We start from the raw sequence: 24,755 nt of genomic DNA, 5'->3' as shown, positions 1-24,755 counted from the left end.
CATTCTGAGCTGTACCTGGTATCCTCTTATTTAAAAACCTTGTTTTAGGCTCTCTGAAAGATAAAACTAAATAGTTTTGCCGGGATAGAAGAGGAGTTCTGGGGATCTGACTGCTCATTCATTTCTTTGGTCCACTTTTCTATTTGGTTGTTTCTCCTTTTCCCTTTGTAACCTATGAGATCATTTGTTTATCTGCTTTATAACATCTTTTGCCATTCAAATGTTTTAAATTTTTTTATAGTTAAATATGTCTAACTTTCTTATTAGTAAATATAAGTTTTCCCCACTTGGTTAAGAAGGTCTCCTTGTTCCAATATTTCATGTGTAGTCTCCTGAATTTTCTTCCAACATTTTTATTTCTTCATATTTTATGTTTAAATATTTATCCATCTGGAATTCACTTTTAGTAATGTTGTATAGAGGCATTATTTTCTTCCATATGAGTAGACAATTATGTTAAGCATTATTCATTAAATAAACCATTTCTACTTATCAAAAATAGTACTTTGCCATATATTTTATTCTTATTTATACTGGGATGCTATTTCTTGATTATCAGTTCTCTCCTACTGATCCATTTGTTTGGCACAACTGCCGCATTGATTTGACCAGTGTGCAAAGAAAAGATCCTATGGGTGTCCAGAAAAGACATGTCAAATACAAAAGATCCCAAGTCAGGATAATTACTAACTCTGGAAACTAGAAGGCACTGGGACAACACCTATGAAAACAGGAAAAAAAAATGTTTCCAATCTAGAAATTTTATAGTAGAGAAACTCAATCAAATATAATGGTAGAATAAAGATGGTTTTAAACATGTAAGCTTCCAAAACATTTACCTCATGCACCCTTTCTTTGCAAGCTATAGTACTCCAAGAAAACCAAGGAGGAAACCAGGAAAGAGGATAACTAGGGATACCAGAAACAGAAGATGCACTAGAGGGGAAAGGCAAGGAAGATCCCCAGGATGATGGTGAAGGGACATCCCAGGATGAGCATGGTGCATCAGGCAGAGTTGAAAACCAGTATGGATTGGAGCAGGTCAGAAGGATCCAAGAGATCAGCAGGAGGAAACTGAAAGAAACCCGATATGTCTGTCTTGAGAGGAGATATAGAAAACTGGCACAGAATTAGGGCTTGAATTAGAGATAAATATATAGAACACTAAGTGCATGATTAAATACTAACAATTATTAGCTCCAGAGAAAACAAAAAGACAAGCAGAAAGTGAATATAGCTCATTTCATAGCTCACCTATGGATGCTATTTATATAGTCATAATATCAAAAACCATGACTTTTTATCTTCCGCATATTCCTGTGTTAGTGGTGAGGAGATGGACAAAGGTGTGAGTGGGTGGGAAGATCAGGAGGAGGAAAAGATGCTAAATCCACATCTTCCAAAGTGGGAAATCAGAAACTGAAGGATAAAAATAATACGAACTTGTTATTTAGAGATATGGAGGCAAATTCTAGAATAATTACCTAAAAGAGATATGAGTGGTTGCCTTTGGAAGGGGAAGAATCGGGGGAGAAGGGGTCAGAGAACTGCTATTTTTCATAAAAATAACCCCAGTGATGTTGGCTCTAAACTATGTCTCAAGTATAACTTTCATAAAAATAAAAATAAGGTTTAAATGAAAGCATAAACAAAGTAATTTTCAAATTAAAACTTCCCAGGTACATTTTGTCCCATTTAAAGTTACCATGAGTATGATTATTTTGCTAACATTTAAAAAAATGGTTTAAAAACTAGCATGAACTTTAGTGGCTCCAACTTTCCTTAAAAACAGTGCAGTTTCAAAATTCACAACAGGTTCTTCCTGGATTGTGTGCACACTTCTTCCCATCACACCAGGGTGAGTATGTAAATGTCTTAAGAAATGTAAATGAGAAGTGACAGTCTCAACATGGGAGATGATTCAGTGTTCAGAAAAATAGTTCTTCACTTTGGGTTCATTTTTAATTGGTAGAAACATATACAAGGATCATACATGCTCTATTTTTATTCCTGTTCCATTTCTGGCCTCAAGCACAAGAACTAAAAATCGATAAGCTCTTCTGAAATTTCCATTGCCAGTGTTCAGATTCAAGAAATTAATAAGTTCAAGTCAGTTTGGGGAAAAGCAGCTCAATTCTGATTTAGACTTCTGTCTTGGGAAGGTTGACTTTCTGCTTTTTATCTGCTCACATCTTTTCTAAAGGTATTTTTTCTCCTTCTTGTACATGTCTGCGGTTAGTTTATATCAAAACCTTTTCATCTTCTTTCAAAGTGATGTGTTCAGTGAAGCATTTCAGGGTCAAGTGACCACCTACTATTTTACATTGTCCCATTAAATGTGTCTCTGTGTCATCTTTATGCATCCCTGTGGGCTTTTAAATCCAAAGCCCTGCAACAATGGCGTCTTTGTTCCCTATTCTCTGGATGACTCAACCATCGTAAAGCAGTGTTACAGAGATGCGAAGGGATGGGCGGCACTAATTTATGTAATTTAGAGTTGACTGGTATAATCTTATCATATCATATCATAAAATATGACTTAGGTAAATGTGTACATACTTTAACATCTGAGGAATTATACTGTAATTTGCTTTTGTATTTTGTGGATATCTTACACATTTTTTTCTATCAGTTATCAGTTGTGTCACAAGGCTTTGGGTATTTTTGCTCTTTTCATTTAGTTCTTTATTCCTCCCATGTGTTTGACGAAGTATGCATAATATGTAATATGTCACATACCTAGAGGGAAAGAATCAGCGTCCTTGGAATTCAGACACTCTCTTTAACAATAGCTGTTCTTTATTGAACATATTTGAATCCACACTCTGATAAATACATACAGTTGGGTATACAAGTGGGTTCTGATATTGTTTGTAACTTCTTCCTTGCTAAGGTAGCTGGGGATAATCCTAACAAGTATGGCTAAACAGATGTTTCGTTGCAGTATAGATACTCTTCCTTATTTTCTTTTTCCAATTGTGTGGTTTACACTGTTATGCCCATTTCTTGCCTCCAGACCCTTATTGATGTCTATTGTTGTCTGTTCGTGCACTTATTCAAAGTATGGCCATTAAGTCCTGAAATTTTATCAGTTAATGTCTGTGTAAAGCTTTGCTCCTCCCAGGCATGCTCTGTAGATTGCTCTATGTATCACTAGAGCTCTGTGTCCTTCCCTGAGTACTCCAAGGTTGTATCGTTATTTTTTGGGTGCTGTACTCTCCCTGCAGGATGAGCATGCTGGGGTGGTTAAGTCCTCTTTGTTCTGTGGCCATTGGAGAGGAGATTGAACACTCTTTTTGTGGGAAGAGTCTTTTTCCCACTTAGAGTCTTATCCTAAAACTCCTCTGCTATTTACTCAAGCCTGAGCACTTCCTGTGAGTCAACATCAGCTCAGATCGATACTGTTTAATCACTTAATATGTTTTTTTTCTGTGTGTGTTATACATACACATACACACACGTGTGTGTTTGAAAGAATAAACGTGTTCATATATATGTACATATACATATATTACATATATATGTAAAATCATAAACATTCAGAATGTTATACTGGGTGTACCAATGGGAATGGTTTTTCCAGCTCAGTATTCAATTTTCATGGCAGGAATCCTAAGGGAATTTTTTTGGAGAGAATATACCCTTTATTCTCTCAGTTCTATGTCTCAAAATGGCATAGCTCAGGATGTCCTTAGCTTTTTCTTAATTACTTGTTACAAAGCTCCTATCTATACATTTTACATGAAATATTTTTGAGGCTTTTTTTTACATATTTTCCATATTTTATATTTGAATATATAAATTTTATAATGGGGAATATATAATAAACTTTTACTTTCAACTTATCTGTGTCTTTGAAGTATGTTTTTTCCAAACAGCAAAGAGTTGAGTCTTGCTTTTTTTTAATGCAGTCTGACAATCTTTGGCTTTTACATGGAGTGCTCAGTCCATTTAAAGTGAATGTAATTATTCATATGATTGAATTTCACTCTCTCTCTTGGGATTCGGTTCTATTTGTCCTAGCTGTTCCATGTTCCCCCATGACTTCTTTCCTGCTTCTTTTGGGTGAATGACTGTATTTACTATTTCTTTTTATTTCCTCTGTTGACTTTTTATCTATTCCTCTTTGTATATTTTTAGTAGTTTCTCTAAAGATAATATAGTTTGAAAATAAATCCTTTATATTTAAAGGGTATGAATAATGTCAGAACCTTGCATCAGTACAATTTAATCCTTGCTCCCACCAGCTCTTCTTGGTACATCAGTACAATTTAATTCTTGCTCTCACCAGCTGCACTTGGTTCTTGACTATGGTTTCTATTTCTGCTAAAATTCCTTATCTGTTCACACATGTTGTCCAAGTTTTATACAACTCCTTTAACGTGTAATTATTTTAAAGTCCCTATCTGATCAATCCGATATATGATCTCTCTCCAGATTTGCTTCTATTACTTTTCTTTCTTGATCGTGGGTCACATTTTTCTTGCTTCTTCATATGTCTCATAATTTTTTATTTCATGCCAGGCATTGTATGTAACAGGACAGTATAAATAATATTTACCACCATAAAGGGCTGTTGGTATGAGGGGCTAAAGCAGTCTAACCTGTGGGGGACTGGATCTAGGCTTGTCCCCACTTTAGATATATGCAGTCACACTGGCTTCAAATGTTTTGATGGTGAGATCAAGACGTGATCTTCAGCAGAGTTTGCTGAGACTCCGGAGATCCCAGTTATCAGCTTTAATTGTCATTGGGATCCTCTTTGCTCTCTAGTCCTGCCCCCAGCTTTCTGCCCTTCCAGGAACCTCTCTTCAGCTAGCTGTCTTGTCGCAGCCTCAGGAGGACAGCTGTAGTATCTTCTGTTAAGGTCCACAGCAGCTTGGATGGATTTCTCTTGGCATTTAAAAAAAAAATGCTTTTAGACATTTTATTATTTATTTAAATAATTTCTTGAGGTGAAATTCACAACCTATAAGTTAACTATTTTAAAGTGAACAATTCAGTGCATTTCATACATTCACAGTGTTGCTGAAACACCACTTCTATGTAGTTACAAAATATTTCCATCACCCCAAAATAAAACCTCTTACCCATTAAGCAGTTTCTATCAGCACCCTCCTCCCAGCCCCTGGAGACCACCAATATACCTTCTGTCTCTTTGTTATCTATGCTGGATATTTCATATCACTGGACTCGTACAATGTGTGATCTTTTGAGTCTGGCTTCCTTCACTTAGCAGAAGGTTTTGGAGGTTTCCCTTGGTGTTTTGCCCTGCCCTCAGCTTTCAGCATCCACTGCCTTGACTTGGTGAAGATCTGGAGTGACTTCTCCCCGTTCTCCTGCCTTGCCCTCGGGCTTCAGTGGGCTCCTGTCTGGTAATTGCGTATTTGGTGAAGTTCTGTCAACTCTCCTGACCTATCTCTCACCTTTGACCCTTGATTAAATCCTATGGGAAAGAATTGACAAGTTGGGGAAGATGTGTTTGTGATTAGGGTTCCTCAGGATCAAATTCATCATATCAGTCCCACGGAGCTGTTAAAATTTCTTTCAAGTTTAGCTAGTTTCTTCCTAATTCTATCATTGGCCGATTTATCTTCTTCCTGATCTTGGGCCAGAGAGTAAAGAAATTGTGGATCTCTTTTCTCTTGGATGGATTCATCACTTCTGCAGTTTAGTTTCTTTGGGTTTCTTTGCATCCTCAGCAATCTGACGAACCTTTAAAAAAGTATAATTTTGTAGCTTTTTTGTCTTGTTTTGGTTGTTAGGTTTGGAGTGACAATATCTTGTGAATTTTTACACTCTATTTATTCTTTAAAAAATTATGTTATATATATAATCTTCTTTTTTACAACTACTTTATTGAGGTATGATTGATATACAAAAAAACTGTGCATATTTAATGTGTACAACTTGATGAGTTTGGAGATAAGCACACTACTGTGAATCTATCACCACAATCTATGCCATAAACATATCCATCTTTTCCAAAAGTGTATACGCTAGTCCCCCCTTCTCTGTGGGGGATATGTTCCAAGAACTGTAATGGATGCCTGAAACCTTGGATAGTTCAGATAGTGTTGAACCCTATTAGATACTACATTTTTTCCTGTGCATACATATTGAAGGTGCAACAGCAAAACTAACAATAATTTCCTTTTCCTTCTTCACAATTTTTCTGATAGAAGATTCATTCTTACTGTAGATCTTAGCAACCTCAGCATACTTTTTTTTCTTTCCTTATTAAGTCGAGAACTTTCACATTTTCACTTAAAGGAAGCACTTTGTAACTTCTCTTTGGCATATCTTATCTGTCAGCATCGTTACTCTTGTGCTTTGGGGTCATTATTAACTAAAATAAGGGTCACTTGAACACAAGCACTACTATACTGTAATAGTCAATCTGATAACCATGATGCAGCGTATACAGGGTAGATAAGCTGGACTAAGGGATGATTCACATCCCGGGCAGGGATGGAGCAGGACAGCACAAGATTTCATCATGCTATTCAGAACGGCACATAATTTAATACTTATAAATTGTTTATTTCTGGAAATTTCCATTCCATATTTTTGGACTGTTGTTGACTGTGGGTAACTGAAACTATGGGAAGAAAAACTGCAGATAAAGGGGGACTACTGTGTATATTTATTCTTTCTTTCTTTCTTTTTTTGCTGAGGAAGAGCAGCTGGGAGCTAACATCTGTGCCAATCTTCCTTTATTTTTTTGTATGCGGGTCACTGCCACACGTGGCTGGTGAGCGGAGTAGGTCCGCACCTGCGATCTGAACCTGCAAACCCAGGGCACTGGAGCGGAGTGTGCAGAACTTTAACCACTTGGCCACGGGATTGGACCCTGTGTATATTTATTATTAACATGCATTTTTTTCATTCATCCGTTCATTCATTTCTTTTTGAAGCTCAGGTAATTAAAAAAATTTTTATTGTGGTAAAATGCATATAATATTTACCGTCTTAACCATTTTCACGTGTACAGTGCAGTGGCATTAAGCACATTCACATCGTTATGCCACCGTCACCACCATCCATCTCCAGAACTCTTTTCACCTTGCAAAACTGAAACTCTTTATCCATTAAACAATACCTCTCTGTTCTTCCTTCCTATTAGCCCCTGGCAACCACCATTCTACTTTTTGTCTTTATGATTTTGACTACTTTAGGTACTTCATTTATGAGGAATCATATAGTATTTGTCTTTCTGTGACTGGCTTATTTCACTTAGCATAATGTTCTCAAGGTTCATCCGTGTTGTAGCATAAATCAGAATTTCCTTCTTTTTTAAGGCTGAATAATATTCTGTTGTGTGGATACACCACATTTGCTTATCCATTCGTCCACTGTTGTACACTTGGTTTGCTTCCACATTTTAGCTATTGTGAATAATGCTGCAATAAACATGGGTATACAAATATCTCTTCCAGATCTTGCTTTCAATTCTTTTGTGTATATACCCCAAAGTGGAATTGTTGCATCATATGATAATTTTATTTTTAGTTTTTTGAGGAACTGCCATACTGTTTTATATAGCAGCTGTACCTTTTTACATTCCCATCAATAGTGCACAAGGATCTTGATTTCTCTGTATCTTCACCAACACTTGTTACTTTCTGTATTTTTGATAGTACTCATACTAACAGGCTTGAAATAGCATCTCATTGTGGGTTTGATTAGCATTTTCCTAATGATTAATAATATCGAGCATCTTTTCCTGTACTTTTTGGCCATTTGTGTACCTTCTTTGGAGAAATGTCTATTTAAGTCCTTCGCCTATTTTTGAATCAGGTTTGTTTTGTTGTTGTTGAGTTTTAGGAGTTCCCTATTTATTCTGAATATTAATTCATTATCAGATATATGATTTGCAAACATTTTCTCCCATTCCATGGGTTGACTTTGTACTCTGTTGATAGCATCCTTTGATGTATGAAAGATTTTAATTTTCATAAAGTCCACTTCGTCTATTTTTCCTTTTGTTGCCTGTACATTTTGTGCCATATCCAAGAAATCACTGCCAAATCCATGTCATGAAGCCTTTCCCATATGTTTTCTTCTAAGTTTTATATTTTTAGCTCTTACATTTAGGTCTTTGATCCATTTAGAGTTAATTTTTGTATGGTGTTAGATAAAGGTCTAACTTTATTCTTTTGCATGTGGATATCCAGTTTTCCTAGCACAATATGTTGACTTTTTCCTCATTGAATGATCTTGACACCCTTGACAAAAATCTTTTGACCATATATGTGAGGGTTTATTTCTGGATGATCTATTCTATTCCATTGCTTTATATGTCTGTATGCCAGTACCACATTGTTTTGATTACTGTGGATTTGTAGTAAGTTTTGACATCAGGAAGTGAGTCTTCCAATTTGTTCTTCTTTTTCAAGATTGTTTTGGCTATTTAGGATCTCTTGAAATTCCAAATGAATTTGATGATAGATTTTTATATTTCTGCAAAATAAATGATTGGAATTTTGATAGAGAATGCAATTAATCTGTAGATAGCTTTGGGTGGTATTGACATCTTAGCAATATTAATTCTTCTAATCTGTGAACATGGGATATGTTTCCATTTATTTAATGTCTTCTTTAATTTCTTTCAGTAATCTTTTGTAGTTTTTGTAATGCAAGCTTTTCACCTCCTTGGGTAAGTGAATTCCTAAATCTTTTATTCTTTTTGATGATATTATAAATAGAATTGTTTTCTTAATTTCCTTTTCAGATTGTTCATTGTTAGTGTTTAGAAATACAGCTGATTTCCATGTGGTATTTTAGTATTCTGCTACTTTGCTGAATTTGTTCATTATTTCTAACAAGTTTTTTTGTGGCATCTTTAGGGTTTTCTATATACAAGAGCATATCATTTGCGAACTGAGATAATTTTACTTCTTCCTTTCCAGTTAGATCGCCTTTTTTTTTTTTGCCTCATTTCTCTGTCTAGGACTTCCAATACTACATTGAATAGAAGTGGCAAAAGTGGGAATCCTTGCCTTGTTCCTGATTTTAGAAGAAAAACTTTCATTTTTTTCACCATCAAGTATGACGTTTGCTGTGAGTTCTTCATATACAGCTTTTATTATTTTGAGATAGTTTCTTCCTAGTCCTTGTTTTTCTGAATGTTTTTATCAAGAAAGTGTGTTCAATTTTGTCAAATGCTTTCTCTGCATCAGTTGAGATATCATGTGGTTTTTCTCCTTCATTCTGTTAATATGGTATGTTACATTGATCAATTTTCAGATGTTGAACACTTCCAGGAATAAATCCCACTTAGTTATGATGTATAATCCTTTTAATATGCTGACAATAGTATTTTGTTGAGGATTTTTGCATTAGGAGTATTGGTTCATAAGGAGTATTGGTTCATAAGGAGTATTGGTCTGTAGTTTTCTTTTCTGATAGTATTTTTGTCTGGCTTTGGTATCAGGGCAATGCTCTCCTCATAGAATGACTAAGGAAGTATTTCCTTCTTCAATTTTTGGGGAATATTTAAGAAGGATTAGCGTTAATTCTTTAATTTTTTGGTAGAATTCACCAGTGAAGCCATCAGCTCCAGGGCTTTTCTTTGCTGGGAGATTTAATATTACTGATTCATTTCCTTTACTGATTATAAATCTATTCAGGTTTTCTATTTGTTTGTGATTCAGTTTAGATAGGGTTTGTGTTTCTAGGAATTTGTCCATTTTACCTAGGTTATCCAATTTGTTGGTGTTCAATTTCTCATAGTACTCTCTCGTAATCCATAAATAGCTATAGAATAAATAATAATTTCCACCTCTCATTTCTGATTTTAGTAATTTGAGTCTTTTCTCTTTATTCTAGTCAATCTAGCTAAAAGTTTGTCAATTTCAAAGAACAAACTTGTTTTCATTGATTTTCTCTGTTGTTTGTCTATTCTCTATTTTATTTATCTCTGATCAAATCTTTATTATTTACTTCCTTCTGCTAGCTTTGTGTTTGGCTTGTGTTTCTTTTTCTAGTTCTTTACCTTGTAAATTAAGGTTAATTTGAGACCTTTCTTATTTTTTTAAAATATAAGCATTTATAGCTATAAATTTCCCCCTTAGCACTGCTTTTGTTGCATCTCGTAAGTTTAGATATGTTGTAGTTTGGTTTTTATTTGTCTCTAAGTATTTTCTAATTTCTCTTTTGATTTCTTCTTTGATTCATTGGTTGTTTAAGAGTGTGTTCTTTAATTTCCATGAATTTGTGAATTTTCCAGTTTTTCTTCTGTTATTGATTTCTAACTTTATCCTGTTGTGGTCAGAGAAGATACTTTGTATAATGTCTGTCTCTTCTAAATCTTTTGAATCTTAATTTGTGGCCTAATATGTGGTCTATGCTGGAAAATGTCCCATGTTCACTTGGGAAGAATGTGTATTTTGTTGTTGTTAGGTAGAGTGTTGTGTATATGTCTGTTAAATCTAGTTTGTTTATTGTGTTGTTCAAGTCTTCTATTTCCTTACTTATCTTCTGTATGGCTGTTCTATCACTTATTGAGAGTGGGATATTGAAATTCCTAACTATTAGTAGAACTATCTATTTGTGCTTGCAATTATGTCAATTTTTGCTTCATACGTTTTGATGGTCTGTTATTAGGTGCATAAATATTTATAGTTGTTATATCTTCTTGTTTTATTGAAACTTTTATTAATACATAATGTCATTCTTTGTATCTTGTAAGCTTGTTTTTTGATTTAAAGTCTATTTTGTCTGATATTAGTATAGCCAACCTGCTCTCTTTTGGTTAATATTTGCATGAAATAAAATTTTTATCCTTTCATTTTCAAACTATTTTTATCATTTTGTGTGTGTGTGAGGGAGATTGGTCCTGAGCTAACATCTGTGCCAATCTTCCTTTATTTTATGTGGGATGCTGCCACAGTGTGGCCTGACGAGCATTGCTAGGTCTGCACCTGGGATCTGAACCTGTGAACACCAGGCCACCAAAGCAGAGTGTAAACTTAACCACTACACCACAGGCTGGCTCTTATATCTTTTGATCTAAGATGGTTCTCTTGTAGACAGCATATGGTTGGATCATGGTTTTTTTAAAAAATCTGTTCTGCCAATCTCTGTCTTTTAATTGGACAAGTTAATCCATTTACATTTCAGGTAATTACTGATAAGGATGGACTTACGTGTGCCATTTTGCTATTTGTTTTCCATATGCCTTGTAGCACTTTTGTGCTCATTTCTTGCATTACTATCTTCTTTTGCATTTCGTTGTTTTTTTGGTAGAGAAATATTTTGATTTTCTTCTCATTCTATTTTGTGTATATTCTATAACTATTTTCTTTGTACTTACCATGGGGATTACATTTCAAATCCTAAAGTTATAACACCATAATTTGAATTTATACCAGCTGAACTTCAATAACATACAAAAACTCTGCTCCTTTACAGCCTCTTCACTACCACTTTAAGTTCTTAATGTCATCCAATTACATCTTTATACATTGTGTATCCAAAAACATAAACTAATAACTATTTTTAAAAAATACATTAGTCTTTAAATTATGTAAAAGAAACGTGGAGTTACAAGGCAAAGTTATAGTAATAATTGTTTTTAGACAAATAATTATTTTTTCAAAATGTATTAGTACTTAAATCATGTAGAAAGCAAAAAGTGGAATTACAATCTGTTGTTACAATAGTACTAGCTTTTTACAATTGTCTATGTATTTACCTTTACTGAGATCTTTATTTCTTTATACAGTTTTGAGTTACTGGCTCATATCCTTTTATTTCAACCTACAGGATTCTGTTTAGCATTTCTTGCAGTGCAGATGTAGCGGTAAGACATTCCATCATTTTTTGTTTATCTGGGAATGCCTCAGTTCCCCTCTCACTTTTAAAGGGCAGTTTTGCTAGATATAGGATTCTTGGCTGCCAGTTCTTCCTTTTAATGCTTTGAATATTCCAGCCCATTGCCTTCTGGCCCCCAAACTTTCTGATGAAAAATCTGCTGATAATCTTATTGAAAATCCTTTTATGTGGTGAGTTGCTTCTCTGTTGCTTCTTTTAAGATTCTCTGTTTGTCTTTGTCTAGACAGTTTGATTATAATATGTCTTGGTGTGGATATTTTTGAATTTATCCTACTTGGAGTTTGTCAAGTTTCTTGGTGGTTTATATTTGTCTTTCATGAAATTTGGAAAGTTTTTGGCCATTATTTCTTTAAATAATCTCTTTGCTTCTTTCTCTCATCTTCTCCTTCTGGGACTCCCACAATGCATATGTTGGTCTGTTTTATGGTGTCTCATGGGCTCTCTTCACTTTTATTCAATCTTCTTCTGTTTCTCAGACTTGATAATTTCCATTGTCCTATCTTCAAGTTCACTGATTCTTTATTCTACCTGATCAAATTTGACTTTGAATCCCTTTAGTAAAATTTTCATTTTAATTATTGTACTTTTCAGGTCTAGAATTTCTTTTTAGTTGTTTTTTTTAGGTTTTCTATCTCTTTATTGATATTTCCATTTTTTTCCTAGATTGTTTTCTTGACTTTCTCCACATTTCTTTTCATTCTTTGTGCATCTTTAAAACAGTTGTTCTAAAGTCCTTGTCTGGTAGCCCACCATCTGATCTTTCTCAGGGACAGTTTCTGTTGTTGGTTTACCTTTTCTTTTAAATGGGCCATACTTTCTTTTTTTTGTATACCTTGTGATTTTTTTTTGTTGAAAACTGGACCTTTAAATTTAATAATATGGTAATAATGGTAATCAGATTCTCCCCTTTTCTCAGGGTTTGCCATTTTTTGTTTTGGTTGTTGTAGGCTGTCTCTTTCCAAGGATCAGCTCAAGATGTAAATTTGGGATCTTCTCTGGTCTTTTCTGAGCCTGCACATTTCCTTGGGCATGCATGGTGACTTTCTAATTTTCCCTGCATATGCAGTTCCTTTTGAATGTCCTAGTCTTAGATGTCTGATTCTCAAAAAGGGAAAATGAAAAAATGAAGGAGTAGAAAAGACACCAGTCCTTTAAATCCCCTGGAAGTTGCTTCAGCCTGAAGGGAAGAGGCTTGCAACAACGGGGAAGGAGTGAAACAATGGCTGCCTGCATCTGTTTCTGCACCTCTGTGATCATAAGCAGGTACCAGTGATCAGAACACAGATCTTTGATATTTGGAGGACAGGGTCTTGATTGCCCACCTCACTCCTGCAGGCTATGTGCAAGCTGCTCCAGGAACATGTGTACATCTGCCTATCAGAGAGCTGGCAAGTGGGGAATGGGTAGCTGCTGCTGAGCTAAGAGCTGAGACTGACCAAAATTAACCATAATTTACTGCTCAAGCCTTCCCCTGGAAGTTGCAAGGCATCAATATACTCTAGAGTCCCCAAATAGTTATATCAAGTAGATTCTGCCAGTACAATTGTTGTCTAGGTGGGAAGGCAGATACTCAGTGCTTCCTACTCCATCATCTTCCAAGAATCCTCTGTCTATAGTATATTTTATATATAAAAATGTATGATGTAATGTGGATTATGAAATCCTTATGAAGCTGTGACCGACTAATGACCAAAACATGGTCAGTTCCATTGAAGATGCTTGAGTGCTGCTCCTCAATCTCATCCCTCTGCTTCCTCCCCAAGAGTTAACTACTAGCCCACATTTTGCATTTATAATTCTCTTACATTTAAAATAATTTTCCACATAAGTATGCATCATCATAAAATGTATTCCTCAGTTTTATGTGTTTTTAAGCTCAATTGGTTATCCGTATTGAAAACAATAAAATTGGATCTTTATCTCAGACCATAAAACAAAATCAGTCTCTTCACTCTTTTAACTGATACCAATCTGACTTCTGCTCTGCCTATTTTGTGAAAACAGATCTTAACAAAATCTCCATTGACCTCCATTGTGTCAAATCCAGTGGCTATTTTCCTCTCATTATTCCTACACAGCCCCTCAGCACTATTCATTTGGGGATTATTTTCTTCTTCTCAAAGTAGTCTTCCCTTTTGGCTACTGTGATAGCGCAGTCTTCTGTTCTTTTTCTCCCTCAATGGTTTTCTCTTCTCGGTCTCTTTCCTTGGCATTTCCTCTTCTATCTAATTTCTAAATTTTAGAGTTCCTCAGTGTTCAGTTCTAGGTTTCCCTCTCTAATCTCTTTACTGTCTTTCTTTGGATCATCTTATCCATATCTATGGATTTACATGCCACTACCTAGTGGTGACTTCTAAATTTTTAGCTTGAACTTAGTGCTATCCTTGGACCTCAAAACTCATATATAAATTCACATATTTTTCTGCTTGCTGTGCACTTGGTATCTCACAGGCACTTCAAAATTAACATAACTTCAAATGAACTCGTAAATTTTTGTGAGACTGCTCCTCTTCCAATCTTCCTCGTATCAATAATCTATTTAGTTGTTCAAGTCAGAAACATAGGAGTTATATTTTATTCTGTGTACTCCCACCCATCACACTCAATTCATACAATTTCCCTACATTTAGTCTTAAAAATATATCTCAAATTCTTCTGCTTCTCATCATCTCTACTATCACCAGCTTGGTCCAGATTATCAACATCTATTGCCTGATCTACTGCAATAGCCTCCTAATTGATTTTCCTACTCTACACTTGTTCCCTTCCAGCACAGTCCCTATAAATCAGCCACAGAAGTCTTTATCTAAACACAAATCTAACCATGATATTCTCCCACTTAAAACAGTTTATTATACTTAAAGTTTATACTCCTCATCATGGCAAACATGGCATTGCACGGCTCCTGCTTACTTCTCCATCTTCTTGAGTCATGCTCCCCTTGTTTACAGACACTTTGATCTTCTTTCCATTCCTGGAAGAGATGAAGCTTTTTCCCATTTCTTGTTCTGCCTATATCTTGTTCTCTGTGACCAGAATGCTCTTCCCAGTCTCTTGAAATTGTTAGCACTTTCTTGTTCTTTAAATCTCACTTGTATGTAGCTTTCTCAGGTAGACATTCCTTGATCATGCCATTCAAGTAGCTTTCTCTCCACACTTACTTTAAATGCCACTCCAAACCACCTTTTCACACTATTATTCTCTATATTAGTTTCCTAGGGCTGTTATAAGAAGTTACCACAAATTGAGTGTCTTAAAACAACAGAAATTTATTCTCTCACAGGTCTGGTGGCTAAAACCAAGGTGTTGTCAGGGCCATACTCCTGGAGGCTCTAGGAAAGAATCCACTCTTTGCCTCTTCCAGCTTCTGTTTGTTGTCAGCATTCCTTGACCTACGGCTGCCTCACTCTAATCTCTGCCTCCATAGTCACATTGCCTCCTCTCTTCTATCTGTTATCTCCTTTTCCCTGTCTCTTATAAGGATACTTCAGATGGCATTTAGGACTTACCCAGATAATCCAGAGTATTATCAACTCAGGATCCCCTCAACTCAAGATCCTTTATTTAATCACATCTGTAAAGACCTTTTTTCCAAATAAGATAATATATACAAGTTCCAGGCATTAGGACTTGATATCTTTGGTGGCCATTGTTCAACCTACTACATACCCTATCATTACTTTCTGAGTATCAGATTCAGATTGCATTTTTTTCTTACATAAAATAAATTCTATAGTTATTTTTTATTTACCCATTTATTGTCGGTTTCCTTTAGACTAGCACTATCCAATGGAAATATAATGAGAACCATATGGGTGTGTGTGTGTGTATATATATATATCTAATTTAGATATATATAACTTAAAATTTTCTCATGTCCATATTAAATAATGAAAAGAAACACATGAAATTAACTTTAATAGTGTATTTTATTTAACTCAATACATCCGAAATATTGTCATTTCAACCTTCGATCAATGTAAAAATTATCACCGAGATATTTTATTTTTTCTTTGGGGCAAAATCTTCTAAATCTGATAAGTATTTTACTCTCATAGCACATCTCAGTTCAGACTAGCCACATTTCAACTGCCCAATAGCTACATGGCTAGTGGTTACTACTGTGTTGGACATGAGTTAAACATGACTATTTTGCTTTTTAGGGCCAACACAGTGCTTGGAACATTGGAAATGCTTGGTGTATATATTTATTGAATGAATAAGTTATTATATGAGTAAAAGGAGATAAGCAAAATGTCATGCCATGCCATATCACAATTGTTTTAACATCAGAATAGATATATATGTGCAGAGTCATATTTATCTGAATTTAACTATGAGTATAAAGTTAAGTATTAGTGATTATGAACTTCTCTAAGTGTTTCTAAATCAGCCCACGTTTTTGCTTGCCCTGTTTCTCTGGATGATAAATTTTACAAGTTTGCATTCTATAAGAATATTTTATTTAAATTTTAGGGGCATTTGTGAATGTTTAACACTCTGGGATTTGGTTAAATGGATCTTAATATATATTTAGTGTAATATTTTTCTTAGTTATGGTGAATTCCATTAACCAAAATTGCTGTGGAATTTATCCTCTTAAATATTTATTGTCACATAATATTTTAGATTCAAGCAGTGGGGAAATACAGCAGCTCGTAGAGAAATTAGAACACTAATGAAATTCTATCTATAATAGTTTATACATCATTTTGAACTGACTAATGTTAGGCCAGGCATGCATATTGTAGTAAAAATATTACAAGTTTTTGAGGGCAAATTTTTATTTAATATTAAAATATAAAACGTCTTTAATCACTGGGAAGAATCCTCAGAAGTGGAAGGAAAACTCTACATCAACTTAAACATTTCTGGACAACCAATTTCACTAATTTAAAACAACTTCCAGAGCTAAGGATCCAAGCAAATGAGCCATTTTCTTTAAAAATTCTGACTCATCTTGGGAGCATTAAAATTAATAGAACTTATGATCTTGAGTTCTACTCATTTGTGAATGTGTTTTCAGTAAGTACACATAATTGGGGTTGGAATCTGACAGTCCCTTATATATAACCACCAGGAATACACATAGACCTCTGCACCATTAATATTTCAAGGGGTTTGATTCATAATATTAGAAAATGAACACACCCATGAAGTGAACTAATGCAGAAAGCAAATCTTATTGCAGACAGGTGGGATGCGCTGTACTCGTAAAACAGTAGGATTAAAAGTACTAAGACAGTATTTCAGCCCAAAGCCTGATTCTTTTCTGTAGAACTCTGGAGTGGGGAAGGCGTTAGCAGCGGTGAAGTGGAGGGAAGAAGGGAAGGGTCAGAGAAGTCTAATAATCATATTTTGCAAGGATCTCATGAATGAGTAGGTCAGTGCTTCATTTATGAGAGGCAAATTTTTTACATTGGTTATCACTAAATCTTTCTCTAGGTAGGATTATTTTACTTTTTATCAGTCTACTTTTTCCAGTCCTTGTCTACTTTAGTTTCTGATACCTTCTTGCCTGAGGCTGAGATTCTGAGCCAGTTCTGATGAAGGTAAGAAACGTATTTTAAACCTCAACCCTACCAGTCAGAGGTACTGCCACAGAATTGTTTGTCTTTGTGTTAGGAGGAGCTTGAGGGGTTAGACTAGGCCGTACTTAATACTTTCCTTAGTGGCCCTGCTTAGTACTCTGGCTCCCCCCGGTACTCTGATACTCTATCTTTGACAGACCCGTATTCCTGGAGGTGGATATTATCTTTTAATTAAAACAAAAGAGAAACAACAACAACAAAAACCTTAGCTCTGTTTCTGCAAGATTTAACTGTTTTGGTTTTTGGATTTTAACTCTGTGGTTTTTATGAGATTATGTTACTAGATTGGGCCTTCAGTAGTTTAGGAAAGCCATATCTAATAATTTATAAATGTTGACATCAAAAGGTGAGAAGTAGGTGGTGACTGCTTTAAGAATTGTATAAATTTCTGAATAATAAGCTCAAAGTTTAATAAATGCCATATATTTTGAACTTAACATAATGTCTAAGCATGTTTATAAGAATTAAGTGTGTTTATGAAGATTTTTTCCTAAAAGAATTTTAGGTATTTTCAGCATTTACATATATAATCAAAGATTTAAAAGTTTTAAGAACTATGTAATGCTTAACTCTGTGAACTTCTGAGAATATGTAAAAGAAATGCTAATGAAACATTAAAGGAGAGATCAAATACATCAAGATTCAAAGATGAAAGTCCATCACACTGAAGGGCAACATCCATGAAGAAGAAAAATGACTGGGAACGAGAAGAGAAAAACCCCATAGGAGTAAAGAGATAGAAAAATACATATAAATAATCACAAGCTACAATCATGTAGAAGAGCATAATACAGTAAATTTGTGTTATAATGTGATTTTATTATATAGTATATATTGCATATAATATAATGTATATTATATTACATAGAGATACATAAGTACATATAATTCATAATATCATATATATTATAATATGTACTTTATATATAATATAATAAATATGTGAGCCCTGAAATAAACTTAGATCATTATTGCAATGTAAACCTAGGTACAAATATGCCTGCATATTCAGAAGAACTTAGTTTCTCATATGTTTAGCTGTTTTAGGTTCATTCAGAATGGTACATTACCATTCACAATTCCCAGGGACACACTTTTGACTTTATCTGTTTATACCTTTAAAAACCCATGAGTGTGGACAATTCAAAAGTTTGACTATTGGACTCAGATACTGTATTAAGAAGAATTAGGTATTTAATTATCCTAGCAATAAGCTTTATGAATATGTATCTAAAATACATTCACATTTTATTAATAATTATTAGGATCTGCAAGAATAATGAATATTATGTCAGGTGAACTGAATTTCCATAAATTCCATCTGCTCTTTGATTTCAAGATGTGAATGTTTTATAGTTGTGAAACTCATAGAAGCCAGTTGAAATTGGTGTATCATGTCCTTTGCATTCCTTCATCTAAGCTCTCCCACAGAGTTAGACCTCCTTAGAAGGTGATGCCTGCAGGAAGTAGGTTCAAATTGACCAGACACCGTTCATTGGATGGTTGACTACTTTAGACCTGGATTAATCTTACAACTGGGTCAGTTTTATTAGCTTTCCCATTCCTTCATATTTTGTGCTCATTCCTCTCCTCTCTAACCTGCATTAATTAAGCAGCGAATAAGACAAAGAATAACACTTCTTTGTGTCCTTTCAGATTCAGCTACTGTCACTAACTGAATTTCCAAGCCAGCAACTTGGAATCTCTCTGCATATCCCAAAGCATGTTGCAAAATTCTCAAGACTCTCAAATTCTGTTTAATTTGTACTTATTTTAATAGTGTACAGTACAGAGTTCTTTTAAGAAGAGTAAAGGAGATTTTGTGAAATCAGATAAGTAACAATGGGATGTTAGTGTTCCCAAAAGCCTGGAACTCATAATTGTTGGCACAATGGTTAAGACCCATTCATTTTCAGGGAGAGGAATGCATGGGCTGCTTCTCCTCTATGTTAGATCACACCTGGTTGGTCTAGTGATGGGATGCTGTGTCTGAGCCACCGTCCTAGTGGTGCACTTCTTGGAAGGGAGCACACAGTTCACGGAGGCATCAGCAAAAAATCTCTCTATGGAAGCATCCCAGCTTCCCTAAGTGGTTGGGTTGGGGGTGGCTTTAGACATATTGAAAATGGGACCTTTAAACTGTCAAGATTTTACAAATTATAAAGTAACGAGTGCATTAGACATCTTCACTCCATTCTTCTGACTTATCTTATTCCTCACCCCACCTGCTCCACAACCCACACTTTATTCCTGACTCTGTCCTTGAGCTTCATTCAATCCCTGTTCTTCATTCAACCCTGAGCCTGACTCCATGTTTTGTTCCATCTCTGAATGAGTTACTAGACACTCAGGGATGGATGAGGGATGGAGTGGGGAATAGGGGCCAGTTAGGGTGAGGGGTGAAGTGAGCCTCTCTCAAGGTAACGGATAGGCATATTATTGCAAACATCATTTGTAATTTTTAATAGTGATTTTACATCTGACTCATACCAATCAGCACTGGAATAGCTATGTCAAAATACCCTGCCACTCAACTACACAAAAATCTTTCTTTGGCCATCAGTGACCTCAACAACACTTCACTTTGAACATTGATGGAAGACAGAATATTGAGGCTGTCAAAGATTGCTTTACAAATGTATCAAGAGAAATAAGAAAAAGGAAAAGTTCTTGAAACTTGCTGTCAGAATAATAGTTTATGTATATTTCTTCATCTACCTTTACCTTTTATCTCATTATCTCTGTCCCACAAGGGCCTATGTAACTGCTGCTGGCAGTTTCTGGTTCATCAAAGTCATCACCCCCAAGGACAATTATTTATACATGGAAATTGGTTGGAAATTAGGAGTCACCAAGAGGCTACTTTATACATTGTGGTGGCATGGATGTAAATACATCAGTTCACATTGAACAAATGTAAAATATAAGTTTGAGTGAGTGATGACTAGAGCTGGCCATAAACCAGGGTTTCATAAGGTAGAAGGGCCCCTGAGAGGCAGACAGTGGTGCCAGATAACTGGTTTCTAACATTTTGGCTCAAATTATTTTAGAACATCCCCAATAAATGGTAAGATACACCAAGGGACCAGGAATGCCTACCTCATAAGATGGCATACTCCATTTCTAGTTGGTTCTAGTTCAAGCCTTTGCCTATTCTGAGCTGAAATCTGCCTTCCTTCTCCTTCTTCTAGTGCAAGTGCAGCTCTCTGCAACCACAGATTGAGAGTAGCCCATCTTCTCCATGACAACTTTTCAACTATTTGTATCAGTTAATACAGATATAACTGATCTCTAAGTTTTCGTTTACAGTAAATCTTACCTTTAATTTGTAACCCTGAGGGCTTGGTTGACAATGAGGGAATCCCGATGTTGATCAATCAAATATCATGGTTTTGACTTTTCTCAAAATTCACCGCTCTATCCATCACAGTATAAACAGCCGTGATGGTGTATGAAATCAAGTAATTATTTGTAAAATCTCTGATATGTGCAGATTCTCAGAATACATAGTTTGATTTATAACTAGTCAGATATTCCATGCTGGTAGGCAAAGGAACTTTAAACAATAAGCAAATCTTCAGAAGACATATGCAACTCAGAGAAATGTGAGGTTTTTGAGAGGTAGATTTCAAATATATTATTCTGATACTTTAAAATAATCTATAAATTGACAAATATTTAGATAACATTCATCTAAATGCTTGTAACTTCATTATAATTCTGCACTAAAAGAATTGGGAATTTTGTCTTTTTTAATAGAAAATATTCAGTTAGATTTACATTCTATGCCCTAGATATTTTTATTGATTTCTTGTTTCTGGAATTTCTCATTTTTTGTCTATTTTATTATCTGAATTAGAATTCTTGAGGCTTTGTCTCAGTCTTTTATGATTTATTGTAGGGATTTAAGTAATCCTTTTTGAAATTATGATGATGGTAAGTCATGCCGAAATATTTATCAAACATATTTATAATCTCTTTATTATGTGACTTTAATAACGAAAACTTGTTTTAGACAGAAAAGGGTAGGATTAACTTTTCTTATGAAGAGAAATGAGAAGACTATATATATGTGTGTATATATAAAATTTGCTGCTACTCTGTGTTCTTAAAGTTACCAAAGAAAATAATTGCAAGAAAGTTGGAAAGAGAATTTCCATATTTTTAGATGATGAACTGAAAATGTTTTCTTCTTAGCTATTCATAAGGATGCGTAAACTATTTTCATATAGTTGAACATATATTCCAAATTTTTACAAACTGAAAAATAAACTAAATAAAATAACGTTTTTAAGAAGAGCTGAACCTCTTGGAAAGAAGTTGTGGTGTTCATAGAAAAGTTTATATCCATTCATTTATCCATCATTTGGTCAATATTTATTAACAACAAAATATTATTTTAATGGAACATACCATAATGTGTCTTGTAGGATACTCTTCTGTATATATGTAGAGCTTATAAGTTCCTGAGGCGGTATCTGTGTCTTGTCTGTATGTCTATTACATACAAGGCTACATATGTGGTAGGCACTCACTCAGAATGATTCGTATTTCCATAGACTTTTGATATTACTACTAAAGTATCATTTCAACATGTTCTTAATGTATCCCCTAAATAATTATCAAAGATTGACTGTCAGTTACAGTAGGAATTTATGTAACTTGGAAAGAATTTTAAATGACATTTGTGTTCTAGTTTTCAGAATTCATCAGAGCCCTTCAAAGGAGAATACTGCAGAATGTGTTCAACTCATGGTTGTATTCTGAGTGGCGCATACGTGAAGGGGTGGGGCAGACTGATGTTAAACACCAAACCCATAAAATGTGAAGGGTTGGTGTGAGAACATAGGCAGAACACAATATATTTTCGTCAGCACCCAGGCTAAGTTAAAAAGAAATTTGAATTCATATCTCACCTCTGATTTTATAAGTCTTGCAAAACGATTTTTCAATTTGGCACCATTAACAGCCTGATTGGAGGCCACAGTATTTGCCCAACCAGATCCAATGAACTGAAAATCAGAGTCAATGAGTATTAAGACAGCCACATATGAGCAGAGCTGCATTACAGAGATTACACCAACAAATGGCAGAGTAGCTATACTAAAAAATACTTGGAAGTAATGATGTGGATTTATTCATGACAATGATGGAGATTGGTTTTTATTTAGATTAATTGGTAAAAAAAGCAGATTTAAAAAAGTAGTAAAATTGTAATTCAATGAAATCTAATAGCAAAAATCATTGAACTGGATCTTTTTGATAGTAGATGTAATTTTAGGTTTTAAATAATACAATACATGCTATTCATGAATGGATACTTTATTGACAGCAGATATAATTCTACAGGGTGCTAAGACATTACACAATAGTACAATCCAAATGAGTATTGATTAGAGAAGAGCTTCAACCAAATTTACGCAGCTCTACAGGAACATAGAAAGCACAGATTTTTCAAGAATGATTTGAAGACCAAGAATTACTTGAAAGGCTGTTGCACCAACCATTGCAATAATGAGTTTCCTATCTGCAATTCTGATGGCTCATTAGTTATTTTGAGATAAATCTTTTTGCCAAAGGGAAGATCTATTCCCTTTATGCAGCAGACTTGAAGGAGATAGTCAAATAAAAAATACACACGTGAAATAAATGTGTATATAAATAAATAGATTGTGAAACAAGTTAGAAAAGTTGTTTATGGAGAGTTCTGAAACATAGAGGTGTTGGGTCCTGCAGAAGGGATCAAAAGGTATAAAATAACCACTGCCATGAAGTTGACATGTTAGTAGTGATGGGAGAGAGATGACAAACAAAAAATAAGTGAATTGCATAGTGTACTTAAAGTGAAGAGTGATATAGAGAAAATTTAAGTAAGGAAGAATGATGAGAAGGGGGTAAAGGGAAGGAGGTGGGGAGAAGGAGGGATACTGGTTGCTGTATTACATGGGATGGTTGGTGAAGGCCCCAGTTGAAAAATGACCTTTGGGCAAAGACTTGAAGAGGTTGAGGGAGCCATGCAGATATCTGGGGGAAGAGTGTTCCAGTTAGAGGAAAGAAGGGCAAAGGCCCTGAGGCAGGAGTGTGCTTATCCTACCTGGAGAAAAATAAGGAGGTCAGCGTCAGCTGGAACAGAGTGTGCAAAGAGGGAGAAGATAAAGGTAACAAAGCCATAGAGGTAAGGGGGCTGGGGTAGATCATGTGGGCCTGAGAGGCCATTTAATGACTTTGGCTTCTACTGTGAATGAGATGGGGTGCCATTGGAGGATTTTGAGCAGAGGACTTAAATTTAGAAGTAATTTTTATTTTCAATTTTAGTATAGGAAATCTGAACTGTATTTTGCATTTGGAAATATTCCTGTGATTTTTTTAATGCACAGGTTGTATGAATGCTCTTTATATATGTAGTGAGATGAAATAATTGTTATTTAAAACCAAATGTGACTATAGTTGATTCTGCCTTCTAAAGCAAGTGACGTGGTTCATATCTGTTGGGAAATAAATCTTCATGTTGCTCTTCCATTTTCAGAGGGCATAAAGAAAGACAATTCTACTCATGGAATACTGAACTGAAACTTAGACTTTTTTTTTCAGAAACACTTTTCTTTTGAGGAAGATTAGCCCTGAGCTAACATCTGTGCCAATCTTTCTCTATTTTCATACTTATAAAATGTGTCCCCATGTGGGACGCCTGCCACAGCATGGCTTGATAAGTGGTGTGTAGGTCCATGCCTGGGGTCCAAACTAGTGACCCCCCGGGCCGCCCAAGTGGAGCGCATAAACTTAACCACTACTCCACCGGGCCAGCCCCAGAAACATTTTATTTTTAAAAAACTTTAGGAAGTGCTCTTTTATTCTTTCAGTCTTTTTTATAAATGGATTTATATTTCAGCCATTATGTGTTAAGTGGTCTTTAATAGGCTACCCTGGAAGCATTTGCTGTATTATTTCTATGAAAAAATGCAATTTGATTTCTAAATCATTGACTTACATATGAACTTTAGGAACACAGTTCATTAACAAGCTGGAAATTGCCTATACAAATGGGTAGGTAATGTTAATGATTGACCTTCAGTAAATCAAATCTTACATTTTTCAAATGGGGTAATCTTTCTCATGAATTCTGAAATGACTTTTGGGGGTTAGTATGCAATCTTTGTATACACGACAAAGTTTTACTTGATTAGGATTGAAATTCAGACTCCTTCAGAGATTTCATCCATAAATTTAAATCTAATACCCAGGATAAAACTTGATTTACAGAAATTAAGAATAGAGAAAGCCCTCCTCCTCCATTTTACCTATTCCATCTGTAGGCGATCTCTGGTG

This window comes from Equus asinus, chromosome 21 (genome assembly GCF_041296235.1).
Source record: "Equus asinus isolate D_3611 breed Donkey chromosome 21, EquAss-T2T_v2, whole genome shotgun sequence".
Lineage (NCBI taxonomy): Eukaryota > Metazoa > Chordata > Mammalia > Perissodactyla > Equidae > Equus > Equus asinus.
This window is presented reverse-complemented; position numbering follows the sequence as displayed.